The following is a 23460-nucleotide window of genomic DNA, read 5'->3' on the forward strand; positions in this document are numbered from 1 at the left end:
GTAGGAAAAATACATTCTCTGCCAGTATTCAGGTAAAAAGCTACCAGGAAGAGGGAGCATTGGGATGCTGATCCATTGCAGACACCGTGTGCAGCTGCCTGTGTTTTCACACAAACCCCAGGTGTAGTTAAGACCAGCTGCTTAGCCTACATAAGAAATGTGAGCCCTGCCACAGCAGACCATGTTAGGGCACAGACCTCAGCCAGAAGAGATGGATGCCCCACCAACAGTGGATGTGGAAGACTCACCCAATGGTGGTGAAGTGACTGCCTGTGTGTGGTTAAAATGATCACTCAGACCCCTCTCAAGATCAAGGCTGTGGATGTCAGCTCCATCATGTTTACCTTACTGGTGTCTGACAACATAAGTTCCATACCTAAATCCGTGCCCCAGAAATAGTTAACATTGGAGAAGGAACCCCAGACAAAACAAGGAAGAGCTGCTCACTGTGTGGGCATAAGCTTCAACATACCACCTTTCTGCAGTGTGTGCAATGCTGCATCTGTAGAACACTCCATCCAGCTGAAAAAAAACCCCAAACAGTTCAAGACAGTGTGAGTGTAAACATATTCCTGTAACACATGAAGCAGGGACAAGTGGACAAGTGCTTGACTACATGAGTTTCACAGCTCACTGGGTGTCATTCCAAAAAGCATCTGTCACCGCCACTGGCAATGGTTTGTGAAAGCAACTGTATTTTGCATCTTAGAGTTTAACAGGATCTCACAACTGCCAACCAACTACCTAAGCCTAAAGAGCTAGGGAATGTGCACCTTCCCTCTCCAAATCTTGTCCTTGGCTATATTATCACTGACAGGAGTGACAGTGTTGCTAGGATGGTGTGAGACAGCAAATTCACACACAGATCTGCCTTGTCAGAGCAGCATTCTCTGTCTGAACCTTTCCACAATTCTCTTAAGAGCAATTTTGGTCTTTATTTTTATGTGTATATATATATATGTATATATATATATATATATATAATACTAAATATGTTCCACTCGAGTTTTGCAAACTTTTATCCATTTTGGTAATTCCAAAAGAGCAAGTACAGGGTTAGAAAATACATTGTGTCTTGCAAGAAGAAAGGGTAACCACTTGCTACCTCTATGCTGAGATGTAGGTACAGGAGAGGTGTTTATAGCAGCTAAAAGTCGGGGGGGGGGGGGGGGGGGGGGCAGGCAACAAAAGTGGTCTCTTTGTGCCACTGGGAGTTTGGCTGCAATAGCATCAGTATTTACTCCTACTTGCATACTACTAATAGATGTGAGAAGCTATTGCAATGGGGGCCATATTAATGCACAACAAGACAGAATCCATATCCTGAAGAATGTAAAGATTAAAAGAAAAAGGATGGGGAAAGAATGAATGCCCAGAGAGGTCAAGTTAACTGGCCTGAGTTCAGTGCAGAGTCAGAAACAAACCCCAGATTTCTCTTCCCCATCATTCATTCATCTGAAATAGGCTATTCTGTATAGGCCCATTCGGGGGCTGTAACTGAACTGTGCAGAGGAGCTGTCCCTTAGCCAGAGATAAGGGAAAAAATGGAATTTACCGTGAACAAAATCACTGCTTTGGAGTTGTTTTAGTCTACTATCAAAATTTGAAAAAATGGTAACTTTTATATGAATACAAAAAGTTTATTCTTACCTATCTACCTGCAAAACTGCTGCTGCAAAATAATAAAGATCAATCACTGGTTTTTGTAAGAAACTACTAAAGTTGCACATTTTTATCCCAAAGACCCGTTCTCCCCTATCAGCAGCATTATATAATTTCAAACAAAAGAACTTGGGCAAATGCACGCTAGAGATTTCTGTTGACGAAAGCATAGCATCAAGGAGTGTAAAATGGTGTGATATCTTAACATCTTGGCCTTACCTGATGCTTTCTCAGAGGGAAACAACAGTAAAAGACAGTCCTGCACTTACAGTCTCCCACAGAAATGCATGAAGAATTGTTGCTCCAATCACCTGCCCTGGCATATGCAATAACTTCTCAGCATAGGTTTGTTCGACACAGATGGGACAATCCAGGCAGGACACCCCATGGTTCTGACAACCCAAGAATATCTTAACAGTGTCTAAATACATGAACCCGTTTCTGCAGTGCTCAGCTCTGGGATGTTTTGTCTCCAAACATGCAGAGATCCACTTTGATGCCCCTGTGAAGGAGAAGAAAGAGGGGATTGAAGAATCCAAGGAAGTGGTGTGGTATGTTGGGTTGATTCTTACTCAGCTGCCCACATTTCCTTGCTGCAAACACTGCTGGTAGGTGACAGAGTTAATGGTTGGGCTGTGGCAACCAAAGGGCTGTGAAACTGCAGATACTTGCACACATCTCTGTCTGAAAGGTTTATTTTGATTGCTGATGTTTCTTCTCTTACCCACAGTGTGTTCTGTTTTGATCTTGATTTTGGGCCCAGCTGAGAATTCAAAGTACTATTAGAGCGTATCTTCCCAAACACTGTTGTACTAACATCGATTTCTACCCTACGAACAGGCAAAATACAAAACCTGAATCATCTTTCCAACATATGAGTCAGAAGCACATTCTTTTTAAATATAGAATGGAGAATATAGATGGCACTGTTCATCACTCTTCTTTCCAGGCTGTGAGGCATTATTGTCCATTTAAAATACCTAAAATACTAAAATGTGTATTGGAAATCACAAAGAATTTTTCTTCCTAGTTGTTATATAGCAAGTTAACACTGCAGTTTTTACAAGAGGTTGTCTGCACTTATTAGTGGTCTTTGGCTAAGTTCAGACTGAAAAACTAGGTTAAAAAAGAGCAACCTCTGCTGAAATCAGAACGATGTTTGTATTAATTGCCTAATGATGTTTTTTTCTCCTTCTGTGCTAGGAACTATAGCTTGGATTATACAAATGCTTTACAGGGGGGTAGTAAATGGTCATCCTCTCTATGGATTTACAAGATCAAGCTTGGTAATTTGTTAGTTACAGTGTATGTAATGTGATATTATTGCTCATGTTACACAAGAGGATTACATGGCTTACTAAATAAAGCAGTGGTCTTTACGTTAGGGACCCTACTTCCTTCCAGACTGATGCCTAGAAAAGTGAAATTAGATTGGTGATCTCAGCCTTAGGACCATCTCTGGTGAATATAGACTGAGATCCCCAAATGACTAAACACAGCAGAGTCAATCACTCATCTCCATGTGCTCTCCCCTAACACCTGGATCCCAGATTCTTAAACGCTTTTTATTCATCAGCTATTGAAACACATGCACTGATGTGTGATTTTTTCAGTGCAAGATTTACCGAGTCCCAGATTTGTGTCTATGCTCCTGTTAGTTTATTAGGGGTCTGTGAAGTTCTATTCAGGTTCTATAAGGGTACCTTGAGCTACTCTTTTTAACAGGCTTCATATTTTGCTGTTTGAAAATCCATTCATAGTTCATCGTTGAATTTGTTGGATGGTTGATATAAATCGGAGAGAACAGAAAGAAAAAAGAACTATTAAAATGTTAAGTTTTGCTTGAGTCCAAGTTTGTTCTTTGCAACATTTTTCCTCTTGGAAGTCCTTGTTTTGATATTCTGCTGCTCAGGCTAAAATCCTTTTTTGTTTTGTTTTAATTTATTTTTTTTAATTTTGCTTCTCACAGATTAAATCCTTTTCCTCTGTCCATGAAAGGTGCATCTTTTCATTATTTGCATTCTATATCCATAGATATCTTACCTCCCCTCTTCATGGCTAATTTTAACCCTTTTCTGAGCTCTGGCTAGCATTTCAATATATTTCAAGTAAAGTGGATCCTACAGTTGAACACAATACCCCCGATGTAGCTGATTAAAAGAGAACCAGCTAGGATCAAACCATTAATGTTTACCTTCCTTTGATTATTTTCCCCATTCTGAAATGTTTGAATAAATTCTGTATTGATTAAAACAACTGCACTGACAGCTTTAAGCCTGCCAGTCTCCCTTTATCCACAGAAGGGTAAAGCTCAGCTTTGCTGTGCCAGTCTAGATCAGCCCTGACTACGCAAGACCATATCTGTGGCTGACTGAAAGATTTGTATTCGAGTAAGGTCATAGACCTCTCAACACATCTACCAATCCTTTGCATTGCAAACTCAGTGGGGAAACAAATAATGCTCAAATCTTTCAGAAAGGCTTAGGGACTCAAAGACATAGGGCACATCTAGAACAAGGGCTGACCTGAATGTCAACCCAAAATCACATATCCACCACCCTTTTCTACAGCAAGCCTCTTAGAGTGACTCCCAGCATTAAGCATGCATAAGCATGACTAAGACTACTTGAACAAATAACTTATAGATGCAAGTATCTGCATCCCATTGGCAAGTTCCAAAAGCCACTTGGTCACTTCACCACAAATACTGCAGCTCTCGTGCAATGCAGCTCTAATGAGTAGTTTCAGCAGCCTTGGTTTGGCTTTGCACTTTGCTAGAACACAGGTATGTTAATAGGCAAGGGATGGGTAATTTGAGGGATGTTTTCTGCATTTTTGTTGCTGCTAAAATAGAATGAAAACTTGCTGTAGTTTAGATTAGGGGAAGGAATTCTAGCCCCTCAGGCTGAGAGGGCATGTGGCTGGGTCACTGCTTGGAGCTGTGCTGGTTCATGGTGGCTGCTATCACCAAAGCATCTCCCTGCATAGGATAGCACACAAGGGGCCTGAATCTGGAAGAAAGCGGAGGAGCAGTTGGACATCTGAGACTAAAAGGTGAACCCCTCTTAGACACCATTGAGGCTATTGGTGATCCCCAGATAAAACAAATGTCAGGGAAAGACAGGGTAGGATAGAAACCCAGCTCCTGAAGAGGTCAACTAAGGTCTGACAGGAGCAGTTTCCCACTGCTTATTATAGATAGAGATCCCAGATGTGTAATTCAGCTGGCAAGCAGAGGAGGAGCAAGGCCATTCTTCTACAATAATTAATGTAAAAGGATTATTGCTTTATGCAGAAGAGATGTGGGAGTGAGAGTGACAGAGACTGGGAATTCTGCTCTTTAAAATGTCCATAAGGGAACAACTAGCTTGTGTGACTGCTGGACTCATAATAGAGCTTACAAATGCATTTGTCAGTGCAGTTGCCTCCATTCCTAGATTTTTAACTCTAGTTCAGTCTTTCCCCTCTGTTCACAGGTACAAATGCCTCTGGCTTTCTGGAAGTGACTAGAGCAGAACTGACTTGCTAGTTTTTACCCTAAGAAACTGTTGGTAGCCTACAGGTAGAAACCAAAAGCTTGTCAGTTGAGATTTGGGTAAAGTAAGACTTGTAGGCGGTACAAGTGCTCAGATCTGCAAATTAGCCTGGTTTTTGTACTTTTCTTGCTTTACCAAAAAATCTAGAGTGAAACTTGCCATTCTGGGTTATTTCACCATCAATCACCCAGACAAATGGAGCTTTGGGCTCACACCTTCGGGTTTTGTTCCAAAAATGTCTGCAGAGAATGAAGAGCAGCTACTGATGATTTGGAAATCATTAATTACAGTGTTCAGAAAGTCAGTTCAAATTAATTGACAAAGGGAAAAATATGCAAGTTTGTTTTCCTATGAAAAGTTGGTGATTAAGATTTGAGGAGGGGAAACATATGTTAGAGCCCAGCCAGTATTATTTACATGTTATTATGTTATTATTTCAATTATGACTTGTTCAGGGACGTTTACTTACTGTGAAATTATCTACAACTGTGGGTTTTGATCATTGCTTAGTGAAAACTTTTGTGTTATAAAGCCAGATTCAGTTTTCTGACAAACTATATCTCATAATCAAACTCAATTTATAGTATATAAATTGATAGAAGTTCTCTGTTGTTTCCAACAGGATACAAAGAAGCTGATATCTCCAAGATGGCAGAACTGCTTCTAACAGTGACATTTCCAAAAGGTATTTTCTTTCCAGCACCATAGAAAAGCAGGTTGCCAGGATGAGGCAGGTGGCATGAATGGGAAGGTGTTTCCCTCCAACACATTTTCTCCTAAGGGCATCACACGACAAAGTCCAATACACTGTAAAAATACACTTCCTTAGTACATGTGGAGCTTCACCTGACAAGTTCTGGTACAATACTTTCCCCTTTTGCAGATGGGCTTTATGGAAAAGCTCTGGCCAAACAGCACATTGAATATCACCTGACTGGAGAGCCTACCCACAGAGGGAAGCCTCATGCCTATAGAGTAGCAGAGGACTTCAATTCCAATCCAAGTATTTTCCCTTTCAAGCAAGGTAATTTAAGGTCTTTATTAACATAAATAAATACTATATAAAGCAAAGAGTTTTGCAAAAGAAATATCACATGGTCAGAATTAGAGCTGTGTGAATGACTGGACTTTTTGGTAGGCAAATGAAAATTTTAGTAGGGATAAAAATAAACACTAATTTTCAGTTTTGCTTAAGTTTATCTACTTACTTATTTGTTGCACTTATTTTTGGAAGATAAAGCTGCAAAAGAGCAAAATTTCCTGTTCATTGTAAACTTTGGTTATTGACGTACTCTATCCATGCCACAGGTTCCACAGCCTGTGCTACTTTCCATAATGGCAGCAGAGCTCAGAAGAGACGATCACAAAACCAGGGTAACTTAAAATACTACTGTTGAAAACATCTTTCAGTTGAACTCTGAAATTCCTGAGATGTGACCTCTATGGTTAATTTCAAGCCTACTGATTGGGAAGGAACTTCTTAAATCATGGCATTCATAAGAAATAAAAATCTACATGGAATGAGTCCAAGGCAAATGTTTTTTATATACAGGCTCAAATCTAGATTTTGAAATCACGCAAGACTGTTGAGTGCAATCAGTTATTACATCCTCACAAACTCCATTTTCAAGCAAAAGTCTATTTTATAAGCCTTCCAACATTCAGTGACATTTCACTCAAATTATGCATTTAGGTTATATGAACACATGCATGGAATTTATAGTTTCATTTAACTATATGGAATAACACAGGTACAACGAACAAATGCAAACCCCAAAGCTAAAGGTCAGACCCTGCTAAGCAAATCGCTGTTCATACTTCCAGGAGCCCCCTTTGTAAGGTATGGGACCTCTGAATTTTTTGCTATCTGGTCCTCACAACGGGGCACAGGGGGATTTGTTTGTGTTTTAGAAGTTAATCAGCCTTTTGTGGCAGTAACTCTAAAGTGAAGTGTTACCTGGTGTGCCAGGAATGTCCTGTTTTCTTTTGAGGGGAGCCTGCCAAGGTACTGCATTACCATCATATGCCTTTCATAACCGCTCGCTATTATCAGCTTCTCAGTTTCATCTCCTGGATCAGCAGCAGTTTCTTTAAAGTGTTTATTTTCTTTGCTAACCTAGCAAAGGGCTGTCACAGCACATTGGATTATAGCAGCAAATGGGCCAACTGGAGCAGCAGGACTGCTCACCCATCCCCAGCCTCTCATATCCTCATGGAGGTGTAGCTGGAGGTGCACTGTAGGCTGTCTCACCTACAGAAGGGGAAGGAAGATGGGCTACAACTTTCCATGGCATGTATAGGTTTCATCTCTCATCTTTGGCAAACCATTGCTGCCAGAGATGGTGCCTATCCTTTAGGGATTGCTAAAATACTGCCCAAGGGCAAACAATTTGCTATTGCACTTCACCAGGCTGCAGCAGACAGTAGGTAGGTTAGCAACATTTTTCCCAAAGAAGGATGACTTTGTTGCCTTATAACAAAAACTGAAATATTCTTCCTCCACTTCATGCTACAAAAAGGACTGAAGCAGACCAAAGGGACCCTGCAAACTCTGTATCAGGTTGGGAATACCTTTCCAGTCACAGCTGCCAAAGAGAACAGCTGACAACCCATTTGCAAGTGCCAGTGGAGACAGTTGTAGTTGGTTTGTGAGAGCAGGATGTGAAGTCTGGGTTGAATCTACTGAGACTTGCCTGGGCAATCTCTGCAGTGGACTGGGCAGCCTGGACCAGCCCCTTCAGCTGAGGCTGCTTGCACTGGGATCCTCTGCCCTAAGAGCGTTGCTGGTGTGCTGCCTCCTTCATCTCAGTATATGTGCTGTGTGCTGCTGCCACAAGGGCTTCTTCCACCATGTCTATGCTGCCCATGCCTGGGACATAGGCTGAATTAACTGAAAGCATAGCTCCATTCCCACTGGGCATCTCCCCTACCAGAACCAGGCAAAACAAATACTGATTTTGCACTTGTAGCTGACTGTTCCACTAGATAAATTTCTGAGTGAAATGCCCCTTAGGTAGGGGCATTGCAAATCATTGCATGGATCAGTCTAAAACTGAGAAAAACCTTGGGGTTGAGTGGCCTCTCCACCTCCCCTCCACCTAAGCAGGGACTTCAGTGCTACATCTGAAGGGCATCCCCCAAGGTCCCCATCCTTATCCCTCCCAACATGCACAGAACAAATCACCCTGACACTGCCTATGGCAAAGAAGACCTCAACAGGCACAGAGAAACTTTCTACATCTCCAAGAGCTCCTGCACACAGTACTTCAAAGCAGGTCAGAAATGCTTTGTCTCACCGTTTCAGACTGATGGCTGTCACCACTGCGTGCTCTCCGTGTAGAATCAATTAGTAATAGGCAAAGTCTCTAGTGACTCTGCAGAGGCGGATTTTCTTCCTCTTCTGAAACACCATCAAGGTTTTCTCATCAAAGGATTATTCCTATGACAAGAAAGCAATGTAATTTAATATAAGCTGAGAAGGAAATGGAAAACTCCCCCACCTGAGGCTAAGGCTGGGACTGTTGTATCTGGAAACACAGTCATATAATCTCCAAAACGATTTCTCACCTCTGCTTCACAAAAAAAACCAACCCAACTCCAAAACAGCTCTTTCAAAACACCCTTCCATAGCATACATATATAAGGGAGAAAATTAGCTGAGGTCAGTCCCATACTCTCTAGCACAATTAATTCCCTATTTCAGATAAAGCTTTGTTATTTGTCCTATATGGAAAGATGTAAAGTGTTACAGATAGAAGTTTTTCAAACCCTGCTTAGACTCCTTTTAGACCCTGTTTCCAGTCGTTATAAATCAGAAGCCAATAGATTTGTGCAGTTTACAGCAGTGAATATCTGACCCATTGAGTTCTGGAACAGGAAACAGGTTTATAAGATAAATGGCCACAAATTCCCTATTACTTGGTATGTTTTTTTAAGACGATGCATTCTTTTGGCAGCATACCACACTTATTACGGGCGCCCACATTTCTGTCACAAATATTTTAGTGAAGTAGCCTTTTTAAAGTATGATATCATTTGTGGATGGCCATGGACTTGCTGGTGTGTGTCCATTCATTAAATAGGTCTGCCTGATGGCTGTATCCCTTTTTCTTCCCTCCCTCCCAGCTCTTTTGCAGTCACATACTTTATTTGCCAGTTTGCGAGAGTTGGAGGAAAGGTACTGTCTGTGCTTTCCTCATACAGAACGGATTCCAGAGACATTTTAGTACTAGTCAGAAAGAGATCTTGGCAGGCCTTCCCTGTCACGGTAATTCACATTGGCTTAAGGCTTCCACTCGGAGAGAAAGAGAAAAACAAATATCAGTGAAGGAACAATTTCCCTAATTGTTTACTCTTTCTGAGTGAACTTATGCATGAAACTTGTGGCTCTCTATAGTTTAATCTCCTTTCATAGAGTAAAACATTTCCATAGAGAAAATAGACATGGTGGTTGTTTCCACTTGGGTGCTGTTTCCTCACAGTGCCCATGGTTTCACAGTCAAAGTGCCTTTGCTTTCTTTGCTAACCCTGCACAGCAGGCAAAGGGGCTCGGCCTTCAGCAATCTGGATTCACATGAGTTTTGGGGTGACAGAAAGAACAGCTAGAACAAAAAAGCAACTAATTGGCATTAAAAGTCATCATCATCGTCATCGCCCTACCAGGAGAATTAAAGAGAGACAAGGCAGAGCTAGCAAGAGGAGACAGGTAACAGGGTGTTTTGCCTACATCAGGAGGATGCAGAGAGGAACTCCTATCCCATGTGGCATCACCGTAAGCTTGGACTTCAACCTCCCTAGACTCAATTTCAGCTAGTAAAGTGCTGAATGAAGTTTTAAATACCTTGCTGTTCTGAGGTAATTTGTGTAAGCCTTTTTTTTCTTAATGAGGAGAAAAGATTGCCAATAATTTGGTTTTCAGAGACTTCATATTCACCAAAGACTGAGGGTATTCAGACCTGGATTTCAAATTCATCCAAAACGTGTATGAATCCTGAATTGAGCCTAACTGAGCCTTTAAAGAGTTGTGTTAATTTTTGACTCTATTAGAAGTGGCTCCAGGTGAGAGCACCAAAACATCACCAAGAAAATTCTTGTGGCATTATTTCCACCTTAGCTATAAGAAGAAAATACCAATAAAACCTAATCATAAAGGCTGAGAAAAAAGACTTTTTTCCTTTTAATTGACTTTGTTCTTTCACTCTTTCTCTTTTCCACACCAAAATAACACTGGCAAGTAGAGAGTGCTTTCCCAGTGCGTTCCCAGAGGAACAATAGAGTTGCCTACAGTAAGGGCAAACTTTCTTGGACAGGAGACACAATTTCCTTTGCAGCCTCTACAGAACTACAAAAAAAGCTCTGCTGGATGCAGGAACCACCAGCCTTATTGGCTTTCCACTGCAGGAATAAGATGTATTCCTTCAATCAGACATTTATGTAAAAAATAATAAAAGAGCATGAAAATCACATAACGCAGCAGATATAAAACAGTCCTGGGGAGACAGATAGAAACTTGAAAACAGCAGACCTGACTTAGTGTCTCTGCAATTTGTTCAAGCAATCAGTCCTAAAGAAATGTATGATTGAAGAGGATATTAAGGCCTGGCCTTAGGGATACCCTACCTCAGGAGCAGCACAGAAAGGAGGAGAAAGAGGTGAGAAAAGAAGAAACAAAAGGGGTTACAACACTGGCTCCTTTTGAGGGCATTATGTTATTCCCATCAGACTGTTTCCACTTTGGGTTTTCATACTTGAGAGGTTGCATAAGCCTTGGACAAGCCTCTGACCTTTTAAATGCTTAGCTGAAGCTGGAATTCCAAACCTTTTGAAGCTGGCCCATTGCAAACACTAACATACAAACAGCTTCCACATAAACGGCACAAGGCACAATTTATAACAATGTCAGTGTGCCAAAGAATACTACTGAACCTGTCTAAAGATGGTTTTTCACATGTACCACACACTGAAAAGTAGCTAGACTAGCTCAAGGCTGCATTTAGAAGTGTTTTACTACATCTATCATTGCTTTATTGCTTCAGAAGCAGTGTGCAAAATTCAGCTGTTTCACTTCGCATCAGATTGCATTGGCACTTCCTTCAAACTTCAGTTCCTGAGTTAGTAGCCTAACAAATCAGCAGGAGTCTCCTGAGGTCCAGCTATTAATATTTATGATTTGTATTCAGAAGCTCAGTTATGCTGTCTTTGTGGCAGACACATTACATTAAATAATTTGCTTCAGATAATGTATATTGTTGCATTCTGCTTGAGCTAAGAGGGCTACAGGAATTCAAGATTACTTACTAGATTCACATGCAATATTCATAAGGCTTCTCCTTTCATGATATCAGCATACTTGTAAATTCCATCTCAGATATTCAAACTACTCAAAACTCATGTGCCATGGAAGCACCAGTGAATGCAAGTTGATAGGCACACGAATACGTGGTTATAAGCATGCTTTCATTTAAAAGCAATAAAATAACTATAGTTATTCAGCAGGAAGATGCAAACCGTGCCTTCTACATGCTTTTATTGCAGCAGTCTCACTAGAAAAAGCCAACATAATGCTGTTTACCATTGCCTTTTTGTGCATATGTCTTTAAGTTCCAGCACTTCACATGGACTTTGTGCCACCAAGGATTAGTCACACCATTGATGCTCATTCATCAGTCCAGTTACTCTACATTTCTTGACATTCTCCACCAGCTATCAGTCAGCCACTTGGATGTGTAGACCAAGAAACTGCAGTGATTTGGGCAGCAAATATAATGCGGTTACTGGGAGGAAATTTAGGGAAATGTACTGGCAAGATTAGAGGAAGAGCATTTCCTATGATTTTCTGACCACCAAATTAAAGGCTATTACACAATATTGTTAAAACCGACTTGTAGTCTATTTGCAGATCTTTGTACATATAGTTATGGAAACTGAGCTTGAAAAACCTGGGCACTCCCAGAGACAGCGTGTCTTTTTCCTAGAAAAGTATGGTTAACTAAACAAGATTCATGAAATACAGAGCTATGCTCTGCAGAACAACTATAACTATCCCATCTGTGCCTCTGCAGTACTCACAAAATACTCTTATGTTCTTAAGTCCTTTGACAGTACATCAGAGCTACAGTCATTTGTAGCAAACAATAACATAGACAATACCAACCTGTAAAAGCTTCAGTCATGTAACATTCAAGTGCATTCAGGTTATTGTCTGTTTGTTTGAAGGCAAGGAACTGTAGGTAATTTCACCTTGAAACAAGTTACTAGTGATTTTAGGTAATGAAATAGAACATGATTTCTAAGCATGTCTTTCTCTTAATCCTCAAAAAGACAGGGCTTACATGCTGGGTTAATGCATGACACAGGGCAAGTTTAGCATCTATATCTCTTACCTTATAACAAACAAATGTGTCTTCTCATAGGGAACCAATAAAGCCTGAATGACTTGTATTTATTTCAAGGAAATATTGATATATTCATTTGTCTGACCAGCTATCCAGAATGTTACCTGTATTTTTCTCCAACTTGACCCCTGCTTCAAGGGGGAAAAGGGTAACTTGGGTGTTGCTTATTATACAGGGTTTTTTACCTTTGGGCTCTTTCACAAAGTCATCCTGGATGCCAAAATACAGAGGCAAGTCACAAGTACACTATAGTAGCAAGAGTACACCATAAGCGGAGAGGGACCCAAAGGAATATCATTGTTAGGGCAACCATTAAGCAAGGCTCCTCTCAAGCATGTATGTATTGAAAATGCATATGAGGCTCCAGACTTCAGTAAATGGTTGAACAAGTTTACTGACATGACTCATTCTATTGCTATGTCTAAAACAAATCAATTTTAGCTATTCACCTTTGATGAATGTTAAGGTCACAGCAACCATAAAAAACAAAAAGGCACCTGAAAACATTAACAACATGGGAAAAATATGGGGTTTAGCTGAAAATAAACAGAAGAAATTTCAAAACAAAGAGCAAGTTTATTTCTTCTTTCCCAGAAAGATTACCTTCTCTCATAAAAGGAGCTTGTTATTAAAGTTCCTTTGCTTCCCCAGGAATGATATTGTGGTTCTGTAACACTGTTAGACTGGTCAAAGCTTATGTGGGCCACAGAAACCGAGGCAATGACAGTGTGTATGAGAGCTGGAAGCAGGAAGAGGGTGAGAAAGATGAGGAGAGACAATATTAGTCATCTACAAAAGGAAGAGCTAGGCAAGAGGGCAAAATTGCTGAAGGGTAGATAGAGCTAGTAGTGCAGAAACACAGTCAATTTCCTTCTAGTAAAAGGGAAAAGAAAATTGTACATGCTCAAAGAAAAGTCCTTGAAAGTACCTGACAGCCAACTCTGACTGAAGGGGAAAGAGAGATTAATTTGAGCAATTTAGGTCTAACAAAATCTTATTCATTAACCCCTTTTGTTTGGTAAATTCAGAACAAGTGCTTTTACTGATAAGGAATTGAGGGCCAAGTCACACAGGAGTGTAGGACTAGGATTTTATCTAGGGCTCTGCTGCTGAGTGCTTTAGTTGACTGAAGCCATGGTGGCTGAAACTGCTTAAGTACATCTAGTCTACACGTTATATTTTCTCCTACTCTTAGTTTTAAGTCCTTGCTGAAGTTCCACCCAGGAGGTCACAATTTGGGCATCAAATATGATATTTTCCATCCACTGGCTAGAACCTAACAAACATTGCCTTAAATAAATTTGTGCCCATGCCAAATTCAAAATTAACTTCCCAAGCCAAGCTAGGGATGATGGGATGGGGCCAAGAGGCCCACAGCTCTGCTGTTGAGCTAATGTAGCGGCCTCAAGCTGCCAATCCAACAAGGGAGACTTTTTTATTTAACATATACATTACACAACGTGTGCAATATTTTCCACATTCAATGAGAAGACTTTATTTATAAGCTGCCTGTGTTGAAATGGTCTCTTATTACAAGGAAGCAGCAAGCCAGGTTGAGCCTGGAAATGAATTCTCATTTTCTCCTTCACTGCAACATTCAGTGACATGTTGCTTATTACCTCCAAAAATATTCTGCAGATGGTTTTGGCCATTTACTGAACATACAGACCCTAGAATAATGACATATACTCCCAAATCTCTTCATCTTGTTCAGCCTTCATTGCTTATTGGAAGAGTTAGTGAGATACTGAGCTTAGGGAATTGTATCTCCCTCCAAGAAGAGTACCTATGGTGAAGACATGCAGTTTTGTTTTCAGCCAGGGAAGTTTCTTTTGTCACATCAGCAGTTTCAAAGGGTTTGGAATTTTGCAGAGAAGTTTAATATATAATTATCAATTTTGTCTATTGATGCAAAATTGAGTTAGCTATTACAGAGTTTGAAAGAATGGGCCAAATCTTCACATCCACAGTGACTGCAATATGAATGGATATTTACACATAAGGAAAAAAAGTCCATAGTTTTGTCTTCTTTCATGGGCTCAGGATGCTCTCTCTGAAAATTCCTACTTCCAGATTCACTTGTGATGTCAGTCAAATTTCTTATCACATAGGATGCTCTTCAATATTCAAAAGAAGTTGTTGCATGTATGAAGTACTTGTTATGCTGTGTAATAATAAGTTATTATGCAGGCTGGACTGTAGCAATAGGACAAGGGGTAACAGGTTAAAACTTAAACAGGGGAAGTTTAGACTGGATGTAAGGAAAAAATTCTTTACTGTGAGGGTGGTGAGGTACTGGAATGGGTTGCCCAGGGAAGCTGTGAATGCTCCATCCCTGGCAGTGTTCAAGACCAGGTTGGATGAAGCCTTGGATGATTCGTTTAGTGTGAGGTGTCCCTGCCCATGGCAGGGGGTTGGAACTGGAGGATCTTGAGGTCCTTTCCAACCCTAACCATTCTATGATTCTATAATCTGCAAGTGCATGCATAATGAAAATGACCATTTTATTTCTATGTCCTTAATCTCATTCTAAGCACTTTGGCTACACCTCAGACACCCAAAAGATGGTCTTGGGTCACAAACCCCAGAGAAATTTTTGCCTGGTTGCACAGGACAGGTTCCCCCATCTACCTGCTTTGAGTTAAATGTGTATGTCTGACTGACAAACATATTTCCCGATCTCATTATTTTCTCAGCATTTCCTGTTGTTTGGCTTAAATTACTTCCTGCTTGGAGAGTGCTTGCAGTACTGGTGGCTGTGAAACCCATTTTGGATATCTGCCTTTATTCATGCACTCTATAAGGACTTCATGGTGTCATTACATAAACCAGTGCATTGTTCAGTGGAGATAACAGTGATATCTCTAAACTAGACAGTTGTGCTGGGAGAACTGACTAATTCAGGCTGATAGCCCTCACTCAAGCTCTGGTACAGCCCTTTCCACTCCAGGGGAGACCAGATTCCACCCTGCTAGTTGCAACAGATGTTTATTTAACAGAAGACATGCATTAACCCAGGCAACCAGTACATAATTATTCAAATGCCCTATGAATTAGCACTTTGGTTAACTGTCCTCTCTCTCTCTTTCACATCAGGAAAGAGGGACTAATTAGGATAGAGGATTAAATAGTACTTAAGGACACTTTGAAATAGGCCTACAGAGGAAAGACAGTCTCTGTCTACACAAAAAAATATAGGACATTTTAGGCACTTAGAGTTAGAAAGGTGTCATGGGAGTTTTAAAACAAAAAGGCTGTGGAAAGAGCACAAAGATTGGAATGACTCATCCTCTCCTGGGAAAGTCATAAAAACTCTCTATCTTTTGAAAAAACCCACAAGTTAGGTGAGAAATCAATATGATTCTGATAGGAAACAATGATATTTCAGTAGTAAAGTCCCATTTACAAAAAGAAATAAATAATAAAGTCCCATTTACATACTGCACACCAAAATAGAGAAGAAGACCACAGGTAATTACTTATTTCCATACAAATGCCGGAAGTCTAACAGTGTGCAAAGACTGACCTAGAATGTCTGGATTTAAACACTGACAGCACTATTTTTAGGGTCTCTTGGTATGTGGTAAAAGACAGTATGACTGCAGTATCAACCTGTCAGTGGTGACATGCTGAGTGAGACCAGAGTCACTGGAGGGACAGAAAACACAAGGAGGTGAGGCAATTTGATGGTCTCAGATATATGGAGAATTGCCATTTCCTGCAGAAACTGTGTTCTTGACACAACTGGTCATAGAACTTCCAAAAAACCAAACTGTTGAGTGATTAATTCCTGAACCCAGGAAAGGTGCTGCTTGAAGTGTTACTTTTGCAAACTCTGAACACGATGTACTTACAATCCACCTCCTTGGAGGACTTAAAAAGGCAAACCCAAACCCCTCACCCAGGAACAATGAGTTGGTAGGTTAGGCAAAAAAGAAGTAAAAAAGAATCAACAAAAGTTACAAGTGATATAGAGTTGTTTACAGACAACATTGTAAAAATATATGGCTGGCTGGAGAGTTTGAAGGAAGTGAGATAACAAATGGTAGAGCCAGAGGTAAAGAGGAATATTAGAAATAATAGTGCTTCTAAGTGTGGAGATCATATACAATGGAGAAAACCAGAAAAGAGTTAAATCAAAAGTAAAACCAGAGTGAGAAAAGACAAAAGTGACTTTGAGAAAGAACATTCTAACAGAATATTCTAACAGATAAAACTCTTCTTCAAAACCATCACATTAGAAAGCCTGCCAGAGAGCCTTTGGGGCTAAGAGATGATCACAGCCTAATAGGGGCACTTGCAGAAGATACAGTTATAGCAAAAGAGCTACTTCTCTCCGGTTTATTACTGAGAAATTATAGAGGATCCTTTCTTTTCAGGGGAATGAGGTGGAAGAACTGTCTCAAACTGAAAAGCCAGGAGGAAAGGTCTTAGAATGAATCACTGAAATGGAAACAAATTGGCCAGAGAATGTGACATTTACTCAGGAGTCCTAAAGAAATTCACATATGAAATTCTCCAACTACTAGCTATTCTCAAACAGTTTACTGCCTGAATCTCTATCAGTACCATAGCGAGGGAAGATGGCAAACACGACACCGCTTTTCAGAGCAGGCAGCTTGGGAAAATACAGATCAGCAAGTCTGACTTGTTTATTGGCAGCTTGGTGGGAAATATTTTTGGATGCTGGCAACCAGTTGCATTGACTGGGAGGTCAATCCAGGTCCCTTTGGCAGAGGGAAGAAACACAGCAAAGATCTATTCAGAATAAATGAGCTGGACCTATGGTATCTGATTTACCTATAACAGTGATTTGGAAAAGGAAGTAAATAGTAAAATCATAGTGTTTGGTGATGGTACCAAACTATTCAGGTAGCAAAACCTGCCTGATTGCAAGACTGCAATAGGATTGCAAAAGGAAATTAAAATTACACCTAACATTCAATATTAATAAGTATAAATAAATCTATGCAGAGGGAAAAACACTTAAATTTATGGGTTGTTAAGTACTCACCCCAACACAGGAAAGAGATTCTGGAACTTTCGTGGATAGGTCTATCAGGTGGTGCTGCTGACTAAAGGCAAATGAAGAAAATGGAATTTTAGGAGTTAATAGGAAAGTAACAAAGAAAGCAGCAACACAACATTATGCTGTGGTTCAGTGGCTCAGCTGATCTGCATTGTGCACACCTTTAGTTCCTACATCTCCAAAATCAGGAAAAAAACCCCAGGAAATCCAGAGCAAGCACATGGGTGCTAGTTTAAGGGTTGCACAAGAGGTCATAAGAACTCAATATCCAGTTTTCTTTGTTCTCTTTAACCTTAAGGAACTCTGGCAAGACATAGGTCTTGATGCTTGCATGCTGGTAAGAGTGTTTGGACACATAGAAAGTGGTGCATCTGAGTATACAAGTATGAGATTGGTTTATTGCCAGCTGGGTTTTGAATGTCTACAAGCATGAAGACTCCAGAACTTCCCTATGTGACACATTCCAGTGTTTGATCACCACAGAATCATAGAATCACTAGGTTGGAAAAGACCTTTAAGATCCTGTTACCCCAGCACTGCTGAATCCATCACTAAACCATGTCACTAAGAGCCTTGTCTAGATGGTTCTCACAGTAAGAGTGGCTTCCTATGTTTAAACAGATTTTCCTGTGTTTCAACTTGTGCCCATTGCTGTAACATTAAGTTATGCTGTACCCATTCCTACAACAGTGCTACAGTATATATCAGAGGTGAATTATCTCTGGATTTACCTTACTCAGAACATAAAGCTTTGGTCAGATCCAGCACAGCTGCTTTTATGTGCCTTCATTGTCCTGTCTGTATAGGTTCTTTCCCTGCTGTCTCTCCCAGTAAATGGGCATCTCAGGTACAATGGACTCTGTATCAGAGCTGCCCACTTCTCTAAATATATAGGGAAAAAAGAGATATTTATTTATATTATATAAAATACATTTTTATATATATAAGGATAGGGAAATATAGTTGAATACAATATGAACACAATCACAGAAAGGTTTACAGACCTTATTGCAAAATGGCTCTGAAATGTCGGTGCTGCCTCCCAAGACACAAGGCTACATTCCAACAGTGGAAGTCAGGGGAGCTCATCTAACAAAAGCAGAAAAATGTAGTTATGTTATATTTATTGAAGCCCACACTAGAGTAGCAAATAAAAGACCCAGCAAAGCAACAGGGAACTGTAACTGAACTTCAGGTTCCAGTGATGCAGCAGGATAATTGGTTCCCTGCTTTTTATACATACCTCTCTTTATACATCCTTCATTTGGATACCAAAGGTTTCTCAAAATGGTTTGCATTTTTATGAGGAGCCATTAAGCTAAGAATACTGAATGAATTATTTGCAACATCATGAAATGAACTTTCTTACATGTGGACAACAGGGGGTTTTAAATTCACACTGCACTTTAAGCATGAGTTATTTACACTGGGAAAATCTTTTCAAGCTTCAGACAAAAAAAGTGAGATTCATTATATATTGTGCAAAAGCTACCAACTCATATACATGACATCAAGTCATATATTACAGACATGAAGCCTTTCACATTTTACTGAATGTCATAAGGTTTGCAGTTCCCACATTGTGTTTCAGTATTCCTGCCAAAATTGCCAACAAAGAACGTGTCTTTAACTTCTCTGACCCTATTGTGTCAAAAACATCTCTCATGCACCCCATACTGTATCTTTTAGACCTACTCAGTGTTCATTTCTGAAATTTCAGAAATGCTCAATAGGAAAACCTCAGAACATACAATACAGCTTCCTTACCCACATCTGGAACCATACATCAAAAATCATGCCTATGAACAAATGTTATGCATTTTTCCCTTACAAAATTAATGAAAGGTCTACTAATATTGCCACCAAAATAAGCTGGATCTTGTAAATGGCTAAAAAAGAACTAACTGAGCTGATAAAAAATGAATTAATTTTACTATTTATCTCTTTGGCAGGCCTTAAAGTCAATCAGTTACAAAAGGCTAAGCTCAGTAATTGTAGTAGGAAAATAGTAACTTCATACTGATTAGTGTATCATTCACTGCATAAACTTATTTTCTATTTAGATCCTGATTTATAACTTCCCTTACACATTTTCCTCCTTGTTTATTAGGCATGATTAAAAATATCTGATTATTGTAAAATAAGCATATTAAAATATAAGCATGATATAAATATATCTGATAATTGCAAAATAAGCATAAGTTCACTACTTCTTAACCTGTATCTCAGCTCAACAAGGTAAAATACCCAACATGTGCCTTCCTCACCAGTTAATTAGTGCCATGTATTCCTATTTTCTTTTATCAGCCTTGTGACTGCTTGAGGAAGCAGACCATTGATCCAGAGAACAGATTTGGTTTCCTTTATAGTCTTCTACTGTGATGGATCCTCCCAAGGTAGGTTCTTCTCAATAACTCCTTTGAGAACACACATGCTTTCTTTTAACTTGCAGGATAACTGTGAAAAGGTATAGGAATATAGCTGAAGTTTATACAGTGATTTGAAGGTGAATGCACCTATTGTTATGGTCACCACGTACAGAAGCAGTGAATTTGTATACCTCAGAACTTTTTCAAACACAATTTAATTATGATACATACAGCTTTATTTTTGTGAAAATACCACTTGTGTGATTTAAAAAAACCCATGAATTTGTGCCTTTTTTGAGTCCCCAGTGTCTTCATTTCCATCAGCAAGTGTCTGGAGAACGGGTTATTTTTGTTTTGTTTTCCTGGAACTTGAACTTCAACCACCTACTTCATTTACTTATAGTTCCTATTTTCACATTCAGACAGGTTCCTCAGTTGTTGATCTACTTGCAGACTATTTATCTAAAGACCTTAGGCTGACCTGTCTTGAATTTTATTGCCCTGGGCAATAGCCAGCCATAATAATCTATAAAGATCTGAGTCCCATTCCTTTCACACAAGCCTTTAGAGCTGCCTTAAAGACTACACAACCAGCATCAAAGCCTTGGTCAGGTTATGAGAAAAAGCTTGTAAACCTCAGTACTTTGCATATCAGAAAAAGAAATAATGATATATTCAACAAATACCTATTCATAAACTAAGGATTAGCCAGATTGGACAAGGCATGGAGGAGCTAATTAAAAAACCCCTCATCTTATGCAAGTCTAAGATAGTGTGTGAGTAAACTCCACAGGCAATGAGGTGAGCTGAAACATGCTGAGAGAACTAAGGGTATCCAGACCTCTTTTTGGAGACATTACCAGTACTATGGCAGAATCTGGATGTGTTGGCATAACCCAATATCCCCAAAGTGTTGTTGGTAGTGATGCACAGATGCTGCCAAAGTTAACTGAGCCACAGGGAAAACCAACAGGCAAAGAACACTCCCCCCTGCGCCATTTAAATATAAATAAATAATAATAGTTAAAAATAGTAAAAAAAGGATGCTGAAGAGGCATTGCTTGCAAAAGTAAACATGTTAGAAACAGCTCTCTTTTGTTCTTGAGAGTGACCTTTCACTAACAAAGGATGCACACAAGAATTAGGGATTTGCCATAGAACTTGTGTTTGCATCTCTCTTAGGCAGACGTTGAAATGCAAGCATATTAACACTTAGGAAACTTTAACCAGTGACAAGAAGCAAATGGCAAGGACACTGCTTTAAACCAGCCAAAGACTGACAATCCTGAAGGTGACACTCAAGAAAGCTGCAAATTACTTGCTAGGGTGTGCAAAGACTGTCAATCGGATGGAACCTATACAATCTGTGTGCACAAAACTCCCTTGTCCAGAACATCAGCCCACCACTTTGCCTCTGTGGTACAGTACCCTATCATGGAGATAGCTCTGGTTGGAGGCAGAGATGATGTGACATGGGGTCACATCCCATGTATTCTACCCTGTTGTAAAAAGAATATGTACACAAATACAGATTTTCGGCACACATCAACATGTTTTAGCTCAGGAGCAAACCATTGTCTGGTTCTGTGCACAGTTGGTCAATATCAAGCAGCAAGGCCATTTAATCACTGACAATGAACCAAATTCACTCAACTTTTCAAATGCATTATATTTATACTACCTGTGTTTTAACTCCTGTTTACATAATAGCAGCAGCACTTAAGCCCATTAACAGAAAGAACTCAAACAAAGCACAAGGACAGATTTCCTACAAAGTTTTCTATTTCCTTTATGGGGTCACAGGTGCACAGTGATACCTAGAGTGAAATTTGCTCTAGAGTCCATTTGCATGATAAATATCTGGGCACCCAGGTTTTATAGTCTTGCCTGGATCCAGGCTCCCAGGAGCATCCTTTTGGTAGCTATTCATCAAAACCATTGAAGGCAACATTTTGATAACCCACAGAAGACATCAGATAAATGAGCTTAAATTCTCTAAGAAAGGTTTCAGCTCAGAATTCCTTAACTTTCCAGTAATGAGTGAACTTCCTGTGCTGGATGGCCTTTACTGGTCTACAAATTAGCTTAGTCTGATTACCAATGTCCTTCATAGTACCAAAGCTGAACCAACAATTCGTTAGTACTTAACCTAGCTGTAATTCTTCCATTATTTCCATGAGTTTGGTCCAACACCTATCATGAGCATGTAATTACAGTAATGCAATACAACACTCAAGATTTTGTAAGTCAGAATATAAGATAATTATTAGCAATAAGTCTACAACATAGATTGCAGGAAGCAGACAATTCTGGATGTCCATAATGTAAACTATTGCATAACCTTGCGGATTTAACACATAAGTCAAGACTGGTTTGCCTTCTGATAGCAAGCTCTCTGTCTGTGTGCTGAGGTCTGGTATTACAACAGGTTAATTAAAAAGAAAAGGAGAACAGTTCTGTCCAGGATACAAAAATGACATAACTACACCAAGATGATAATATTCATCTCACAGACAACTGAAATGGAAAATTATGCTTTGTTTGGTGCAACCTGAACATGTACTCTATCATGCAGCTGGATATGCTCTGGTGGACAGAGGGAAAGAGATAACACTCCCATCTGTCACGACAATATATATGGTTTTGTCTGTTATGCTGAATAAAGTCACCATGGCATGGGAGGGAGTTGAGCCTCTCCATAGAGGGAACTATGCACAGCATGCTTTGGCTGTCTACCTGGGTTCTGTCCAATGCAGCACAGATGCATGGCTCCTGGCATCCAAAGAGAGACAAGATTTACCCACTATCTATATTCCTCTTCCTATTTCTATCTTCCTCTTATTATTAAAGCAATTTCATTACTTTATTTGTAGCAATGCCTTTCTTACTGAGATCCAGAAAGAACGGTATACCCCCTCTGAGGTGCAGAACACCCTCCAAGATTATAGGGATGGCCAGGGAAACTGTTGATGCAACTGCAACTGTGTTGCCAGAGATCACCATGCAGCTACCAGAACTGGAATAAATTTATTTCCATAGCCCACTCTTTTGATTGAAACATTATAGAGTTCAGTTATATTCCCTCCCAGAGCAGGTATGATCTAGATATAAGGACAGTAATAGGGAAATTCAGCCTTCCTGTTAATCATATAAAAAATGCCTGAACAAGATTTCTCACCAGCTTTTAAGAACTAATTACGAGTATGTCAGCAGATTATGTATGGTGGATGCATGTTTACCTATGATAACTACAGACTTGGAAAGCGCAAGCCAAGCTTTATTCCCAGGTCTGCCACTGGCAGCCACAGAAGATAAGACCAAAAGTCCATCCCGGTGCCCCTTCATACACTTAAATATGTTAGTAGAGATGCTCAACAGGAAAGTGTAAGAACCTGGCAAGCAGACACTGAAGCTTTGTCTGCTGTCTTACCAAATTCTGGTGGAATTTAGCAATTTCCCCACTGACTGTT

Source organism: Melopsittacus undulatus, chromosome 3 (assembly GCF_012275295.1).
Source record: "Melopsittacus undulatus isolate bMelUnd1 chromosome 3, bMelUnd1.mat.Z, whole genome shotgun sequence".
NCBI lineage: Eukaryota > Metazoa > Chordata > Aves > Psittaciformes > Psittaculidae > Melopsittacus > Melopsittacus undulatus.